Genomic DNA, 9,039 nt, shown 5'->3' with positions numbered 1-9,039 from the left:
GAAGTTTTTTTTACTGGTGACACAGGCAGAGATGTGCTTAGGATCCAATCCAATTGATACAACAACTAAATCATACAGTAGAGTACATACTAATTGGAAAGATGATGAAGCAAGGATCGTATCCCAAATCCATAGGAATAATAATTGATCAATCGATACAGCATACTGTACTACACGCCAACAATTATTGGAAGACAATAATTGGAAGTGATAAGCGTATCCACCGATCGATCTCTCTGCCACGGCGGCCATCACAGAAGCAGACAGATACTGCCAGAGGAGTAGACGACGACATCCCAATCTGGAACAGAGCAAGGACAACCGTACGCGTACGGCCCTCGTCGGCACGCATCCGGACGCACGCGGCTGTTGGAGTTCAGAGACAGTACTCCATCTCCCTTGTAATATGGATGGATCGATCTAGGACTGGGAGGAGACGAAGACGCGGATCTGCTCGAGGAAGGTCTGGCCCTGGGGCCGGTCGACGCGGCGGACGTAGCCCGCCGCCACGGCCGGCGAGTACTCGGCGTGGCCCCTGCGCCCGCTGCGCGCCCACATCTCCGCCGCGTACCCGCGGTGCGCGTAGTACGCCACCGCGCCCTCCACCGCCGCCGCCCCTCGTCCGCCGCCGGCACGGCCTCGACGGGGAGGCGCTCGTAGTGGCCGCGGGAGACGCCCTCGAGCTCGTCCAGCCGCGCCAGCCCGCGGGCCGTCACGGAGTAGAGCTCCCCCTTCACCCGGTGGCAGCCGGCGGAGCCCGGCAGGTTGAGCAGGAACGGGACGCGGTAGGGCCCGCACACGAGCGGGAGCGGGGCGGCGGTCGCGGCGGCGCCCGCGAAGGACGCGTCGCCGGTGAGGAAGAGGTCCTGCAGCAGCGCGTGGTTCGAGAAGCCCCGCTTCAGCGTGCCGTACGTGAACACCAGCGTCCTCTTCGCCGCCGCCGGGGGCGGGGACGGCGGGTGCTCCGCCGGTGCGTCGCCCGCCGCGCCCATGTGGATGTACGGAGACGATTGGCTGGCTTGCTGGGCGAGAGAGACGATGGGGAAGAGGTCTGTCGGGTCTGGTCGTTTGTCGCTGTGGGGGTGCTGCATTTATTGGCCGAGTTGGGTATGCTGGTCGACGTGGAGTGGGCCCCGCCTCGCCGGCCATTAGCGACCGTCGTTTTCGTCTCGTCTCGTCTCGTGACATCCTCGAAGCTCTTTTTTTTTTTACATGATGAATAAATACTCCTCTTCTTTCTCATGAGAAATAAAATTGGGGCTGTTGAGCACCTCGTCAATCAATTAAAAAAGGAAATAAATATGCATTGTACTTGTTCCTACTAGAACTTATGCACTCAATATCGTCAAAAAAAAAACTTATGCACTCAATTTACACAAATCAAATTTCTAGTTGGTCATTTCACTAGGCAGTTTATCATGTAAACGCAGTGGAGTCTTCTATCTTTTCCTCCGCCCTCAGATAAGTGGACATCTAGCTCTAAACTTTGTTCACAAATGAGTGTATTCCTATCTTTTCAATGCACTTTAATTGCTTTCTCTCATTGCATGGAAATCAAACTCAATAATATTAAGCACATATTCTTCGTGTTTTCTACATGCACTTAGCTTATTGGAGGTGAAAGAATAAAGAGCAGAGATGCATGTTTCCAATGTAATTTTTTTACTTCACTTCATAATTTATCTTGGAAAACCTGTGTGTACACTTATTTGTGGACGGAGGGACTAAGTATGTTTGTTTATACAAAATTACTAGGGTTTACTTTCATGAAAACATTGACAAGAGCAATATTGGCTTTGTTTGATTTGTTGTGGCCATACCATAGGACAACCCCCTCGCGTCCCACGTCAACCCCCCTCCCCCACCCCCCCACCCCCGCACGCACAACCAATCAGGATGAAACCCTAGGTGCCATTGCGATAAGGCCTCGCCCTCTCCCCTCACCCCGCCGCCGCCGGCGAGCGCCCCTGGGCAAAGCCCATGTGGTGCCGGCGTCGGCGGGATTCTCTCTACCCGACCTTGGCTAGTTCTCGCGGGAGATCTGTTGATGTCGTCTCATATGCTTTTGTTACTTTTTTGGGGAGGAGGACTCGGTTTATTATATCTTTTTTTAAGTTATTTAGCTGATTTTCAGAATTGATATCGAAGTTTGAATCTATAATCTTAGAATAAAATTTCATGGGTAGTATCTTCGTTGTGGTCCTTGCATTAGGATTAAAAAGAAGGGATTTCTATTTTCGTGCCCTCGGGTCCTTAGTTGTGCTCAGTTTTCCCCAGCTCCTTAGTTTTTCCTCAGTTTTACCCAAGCGTTTGTCTGAAACCATCACACGTGATGTAACGGCCGGTTGCCCGACGGTTGACCGTTATCTTCGACTAGTGGGGCCACGTAGAGCCCGCAAAGACACGTCGGACCATCCATCTTTGTTTGACCGTAAGCATCGCTCGTATCCCCGACCAAAACGCGAACGAGTGGGGCTTCGGTATATCAAATGACAAGTGGGGCCATGACGCCGATACAAGGGGCAATACACGGGTAGGATTAGATTTTTAAACGGAGCTCTACGAGCGATGGCACGGAGGAGGTGGCATGCGGGGTGCCGAGATGAGATCGACGTCCACAAAGAAGCCGCATGAGGCGAGACCCGGACGCATTAGATAGATATGAACTAGACGCGTTTAACCATGCAAAGAAGAGAAGAAATGGTCGACGACATCGACGACCACCTCAAAACTTTGACTGACCAGTGTGGGACACGAACGCGAGCAATGTAGAGAAAACTAGTGTCTCTCCTTTCCGGCGTGTATAGGTGGGTGCTAGGAGAGTGTGGTGGCGAAGGGAAAGACCTCGCGGCGGTCCGCTGGCGTCCGGCATAGCGGAGTCGGCGTGGCCGTGCCCACAGCCGGCGTGCATGCATGATCGGCATTGGCATCGGCATGTACGTTCGGCATTGGCCTCGGCGGTATCTGCGGTGTGTCGGTGATCGAATGAGGGGACGGGATTGAGGGTGCATCCCGACGTTGACCTAGCGAGTGGCGGCGAGCATAGCCGTTCGACCATGCCGATATCGGCATCGGCATCGTTTGGAGGCTGTGGTGCTCGAATCAAGTTGGGATTTGTTTCTTGTAAGCCAAAATGAATTTGAAACAAGTTTCATGTTGAAGGTTAGGTAACGAAAGTTTGTAACTATCCCAAAATTATACTAGCGCCATGGTGAGGTTCTTTTTGATAGAGCTATACGGTTGGGCAAACTTTTTGACACTTTTTAGATAGGGTTCCTTGTTGTTACACGTATGGCATCATGTATGGAAAATTTGGGGTCATTTGGAGATGTTCGAAAAAATCACTTTGCTTAAGCGCATGCCGTTTCGTCTCGCTGAAACCGGCTTTTCTAACAAGGTGATTTTTTCTACCTTCTCTAAATAACCTCAAATTTCATACAGCTGATCTTCTATACATAGATAGATAGATTGTTTCGTTTTTACATTTTTCGAACTTTTATTTCCCTTTACAATACCCAATTGATTTTCAGGTCAAAACCTCGAAAAACAGCATCATGTATGGCATCATTTTCACCCTAAATTTTACTGAAACTTTCCCTTTTAGATATTCCTTGTTGTTATAGGTATGCCATCATGTATGCCAAACTTGGTTAGGTCTCACTGAAACCAGCTTTTGTAACAAATTAGGTTTTTCTGCGTGAAAAGTAATGGCTACAACAAATTGTTGATGGTTTATCATTTTTTGCGTGAAAAGTAATGGTAACAACAAATCGGTGATGGTTTATCATTTTTTTTTGCGTGAAAAGTAATGGCTACAACAAATTGTTGATGGTTTATCATTTTTTGCGTAAAAGTAATGGCTACAACAAATTGTTGATGGTTTATCATTTTTTGCGTGAAAAGTAATGGCAACAACAAATCGGTGATGGTTTATCATTTTTTTTTGCGTGAAAAGTAATGGCTACAACAAATTGTTGATGGTTTATCAATTTTTTGCGTGAAAAGTAATGGCAACAACAAATCGGTGATGGTTTATCATTTTTTTTGCGTGAAAAGTAATGGTAACAACAAATCGGTGATGGTTTATCATTTTTTGCGTGAAAAATAACGCCTAAAACAGTTTATAATTTTTAGCGCGTGAAAAATAATACGAGAAAACCGCCCTTCGACAAGCTAATTAACCGCCAACGAGAGAGAGAGAGGGGTTATCCTGCCCGTTCCCTTCATACGATCAACGGTCGGTGGGCACGATCCGCGTGACATGGGCTAGACCAATCGGAGCGATGATGCACGTCGCGAGAATTTGTGAAGAGAGAGGGCAAACGCGAGTACTATCAAGAAACCAAGGGCACCTGGGTAGTAAATAGACTAAGGGATTCAAATATGAGATTTAAAAAATGGAAAATGCGTGTTTTGTACAATGAAACCCATCTTGGCCTACCTCAAACTATTTGCAATACCAATATACATCGGTGTGAGAATTGTGGCCTCATTTAGACAAAGTATGATTTGGGGGAAGCTGTTTTGGGAAGGGCTTATTGTGGAAAACCATGCACCTTCATAGCTACTAGGTGATTTGAGAAGTGGCAATTTGTGGTAAAACTTGATTTATCTATGATTTATCTATGATTTGAGAAGTGTCAATTTGTGGTAAAGACTCCATGAGTAAGTGCCACTCTTTTTAGGATTTTTTTGCACATTAAATGACTCATTTAACTAGTTAATCCCATTTGTTGACTCTCTGTTGACCAGCCACTTGAGGGTAAAGCTGAGTATATTGCACTAGCCGAGTATTAGCACTCGAGGGGAAAATTGAGCACACAAAAAATGCTAGTATAAGACTCGAGGGTATACCTGAGTATATCTAAATTTCCGGGGTTAGACTCGAGGACACGTGCAATTGTTGACGCGTAGACGCGGGTCGCGGTGGAGAAGTCGAGACGTGCAATCGTGGACGCGTGTCGCGTTGCGAAGTCCAAGACGTGCGGACGTGCACACAGTGCACGCGTAGGACGCGGGTCGCATTAACCACCCCTCGCCTTTATAGACGCCTCCTCCCACTGTCTCTGTCACTCTCACTCGCTCACGCATCGCCAACTCTCTCCCACGTCCCATCATCTTCTCCAAAGCAAAAACCCTCTCCCTCTCCCTCTTCCTCTTCCTCTTCCTCCGCCGGAGAGATGGACAAGGAGAATGCCAATCCCATCGTCGAGGTTGGCTCGAAGCGCGACGCCTCCATCTTCGGCCCCGTCCCCTCGACGGACGACAGCCGCCGCCGCCCGCCGCCGCCGCCGCCGCCGCCGGTGCATCGGAGGCTGCTGCCGCCGGTGGCGGTCGGATCCCGGCGGGATGGGACCCCTACGACCCCGTGCCGTACGTCCCGCCCCCGAACCCCTACGACACCTCCTGGAGGACCCATGGAACGAGGTAACTACGGTTTTGCTTCCTTTTTTGTTCCCCATTCCTTTTTGAACCCTATTTTCTGCTGGTGTAGATGGATACTGTAGATGGATCGGTATTGGGCTAATATTTGCGCCGATTTTATTCCATTTTGTTTTGATCACTTCTTGATTTGGGGGTTCGGCTGTTCGGTTAATTTATGCAAGTAATATTGGATCTCAATCGGTTAATTTATGCAAGTAATCATGGGATCTCAATCAGTTATTTTATGCACTAATCAAAAGATATCAACCGTTTAATTTTGCAAATAATCTCGAATGTGTTCAAGTTCAGATCTAGTTCAGATCTAGAATCTGTTTCTTTGCCTATGATGAATGGTTGGGCACAAATTTTTACAGGGAGGGTTCGGCGAACCATTGCTGTGTACAAATCTGTTGTGCATGAGCTTTAGTTCGCTTACCCCTTCCCTGTAGATATATAATCATGTCCACTCTAGTCGAGGCTGACTCGTTTTTCTTAACTTTGTTATCATGTACGTTAGTCATCGTTGCAACTCATTCACTAGTTTCTGTTTGATATGGATCAGATGTCCGGCGACGACGTCGGCGGCGACGAAGAGCGGAGGAGGACGTCAAGACTCGCCGAGGTCTTCGCGGAGGCTGCGGGTCGGCCGATACATCTCCTACTTCGCCAAGGAGGTGTACGGGTGCCCCTTACTGCACCGGGAGACTCGGCGCCACGGACTTCAACTGCCTCGTCACGCATGCTGAGAACATCGGCAACACCTTCCCCAAGGTCGGCACGACGGTGAACGTCCACTCCTTCCGCGCCAAGCACGGGCGCTCGGCATGCACCTCCGCGGCTTCCGGCGGGTGGAGATCTCCGCCGGGCGCATGCCTCCGCTCAAGCCCAAGGCTCCCAAGGGGAGCAAGAGCAACAAGTGGAGGGAGAGCCGGATGGGGTAGGCGGAGTCCCGGACGTGTCTTGCTGCTGCTGCTTTGCCTCCTAGTTTGTTGTTGGGATCCCTTTGTTGTTAGCTAGGGATCCCTTGTTGTTATGTTAGTATGATGGTGCTTGTGAAGAACCTGTTACTATGTTGGCTGCTTGTGTATGCAGCCTATTATCTATCCATATTATCTAGGGATTATCTATCCCTAGTCTACTATATTTTGTTGGCCGTACTTAGTTTTCTTGATTTACTATGACCGTGAATTTATCGTACATTATCCTGGAGATTTGCTTCTAGATTTAACTACATACATATGAACCGAGAGGAGTACTAGATTTGCTGCCATATTGGGCAAACAACGAGGGCCAAAAGGCACAAATAATTGAAGAAAGTCAGAAATGCAAGCTTCTCTAGATTTTATACTAATTTGGTGAAAAGGACGAGAGAGAAAGAGGGAAAAAGGTGCACTTAATAGGGATGCCAATTTGGGGCCGAGAGAGACAGAACCCGGCTCCCTGCTCACGTGCAGCCAAACGCTTCTCGTCCTGTCCCACGCGGTCCCTTTCTACCAGCCCCACGCGACGCGGGCCCACACGACTCGGCCCCACAAGACGCGGCCCCACACGTGACGAACGGTCAACTAAGCGGGAATCCTGCCGTGCGAGCCGCTTCGCGGGTTTCAAACAAGGGCTTGGGGAAAACTGAGGAAAAACTAAGGAGCTGGGGAAAACTGAGTACAACTAAGGACCGGAGGGCACGAAAATAGAAATCTCTAAAAAGAAATGAAGGATATGGAGTAAGTTAACGTGGTCCTTGCATTAGTTCTCTTTAGTCCTGATGGCTCTAACTCTTTTTGAGGGGAGAGTATTCTTCCTGGTTCTTTTGAATTGCTTAAACGCCAGCTTAATTTGCATCGTGATTACTCAAACGCAACCTCTGACTTCTGGTTTTGTGAGACACATTATCACAGGCAGAGAGTCTCCGACAAGAACAACACTGACCCGTCATCGTGTGTGTGCACATACTTCGATTAGGAGAGGCACTCCTTGCTCGACACACAACGATACTCACGTCTGATGCATGTTAGGTTCAGGTTTCGAGGTAAATAAACAAGAAACAACTCAGTCTGATGTGAGTTTTTCACGTGGTGGCCAGATTGAAACAAAGAAAACGTGGAGACATATAGACAGGAACATCAACAAGGTGAGATTCCCCCGCCTCTAAGATTTTCCAAGGACATGTAGATAAACTTGCCAGAAGTCCCCACGAGTCTCGATCGCCATGTCTAACGTTTTGAAGTTTAAAGTTATCTAAGTTAACCCAACAAGATACTTCAATAGGCACTTGTATATATGACTCCAACTTCTCTTATTTTTCTGTTGAACAACCTAAGATACACCTTGTAAAGCACTTCGATATTTTTGTTAAATTAAATACCACTTGTACCTCCAATAGTTCACTGAGCCCATAACTTTCAAAAAAACCCGAAAATGATACTTAGAAGTCGTTTGGAAGCTAGGCTTTCATTTCGTTTGTACCATTTTGAAATGAATACATGTATTTATTTCATTTACATTGTAATTTCAGAAATGGACACTTGTTTGGTTGCCACAGGAATTGCAAATGATAGTAGAATTCAATATTGAATTTGTAACTGGCTTCCATAGAGAAACGCAAATGATAGGTCTCAGCTCGGAATCGTGTTTACGCATGGCGCCATTTTGCTCGATTTCCTAAATAAAATGACGGCCAAATTCTGTGGCAACCAAACAGCCCACATATGGAATTCCAAAATGAATTCTAGGATTCCACGCCCAAATGATAGATACCAAACGACTTCTTACAAGTTTCATGAAACAAATCTGAGTTTTGTCCGTGGATGCATTCGGACGTGTTCTACTTATATGTAAATTTTTGTTGCATAATAGATCTATATTTTGACTATGAAAAATAATTCAAACCCATGGCTCTAAAAAGGCAAAATAAACTCGATTTTTGCTCCCCGTGATTTTTTATGTGTAGATTAGAGTTGAAAATTAATGAACACATGCGATATTTATATATATGTGTATTTGTTTTAATAAACCAAGCTCCCCAAAGTTCTTGATAACAGGACTTTCATTGTATGATGGTTGACATTTTTCTTTTGAGATATTTATTTGTAGGTAAAGATGTTTACGGGATCATAAGGTTCAAGGGCTGATGATAATGGTGGTATTGTCTCTGGAAGTCATGTTGTCAGCAAAAGCACCAAGTGTTCGGTTGGTTACTTCTTCAGTATAGGCTAAATACTATGGAACTTTTACAAACAAGAAGCTTCTTCCTTGAAGACTACACATGTATTAGAGCATCTCCACTCGTTGGCGCTCCCCACGCCCAAATCCGGCGAAATTTTCGTCCGGATTGGAGGAAAATTTGGCCTGGGGAGCGCCGAAGTTCCAGCCGTCCACCCGGCAGGAAACCCCCAACCTCGACCATTTGACATATTTCAAACAAATTCGACATAAAATTTAACAAGTAGCCCTCCATTCGTTGTCGCGGCTTGCACTTCCGGCGACCTGGTGCCGACCCACCACGGCGACCAGTTGCCACCCCGGCGTACATGCTTGATAAGCAACCGAGGATCAAATGGACGAACACCTGATGGGCGTGGTCGAGGTAACCCGAACCGCGAACGACGAGGAGTAGGC

The 9,039-nt window shown here is 47.3% G+C and overlaps 1 pseudogene; it reads right to left on the bottom strand.

Moving 5' to 3' along the window:
* Positions 1-415: 415 nt before the first annotated feature.
* Positions 416-1,010, bottom strand: LOC124684694 (annotated as a pseudogene).
* Between the last annotated feature and the right edge of the window lie 8,029 nt (positions 1,011-9,039).

The sequence above is a fragment of the Lolium rigidum genome, chromosome 1 (assembly GCF_022539505.1).
Source record: "Lolium rigidum isolate FL_2022 chromosome 1, APGP_CSIRO_Lrig_0.1, whole genome shotgun sequence".
In the NCBI taxonomy this organism is placed as follows: Eukaryota; Viridiplantae; Streptophyta; class Magnoliopsida; order Poales; family Poaceae; genus Lolium; species Lolium rigidum.
Note: the sequence above shows the minus strand (reverse complement) of the source record. Positions and strands in the feature narration are given on the sequence as shown.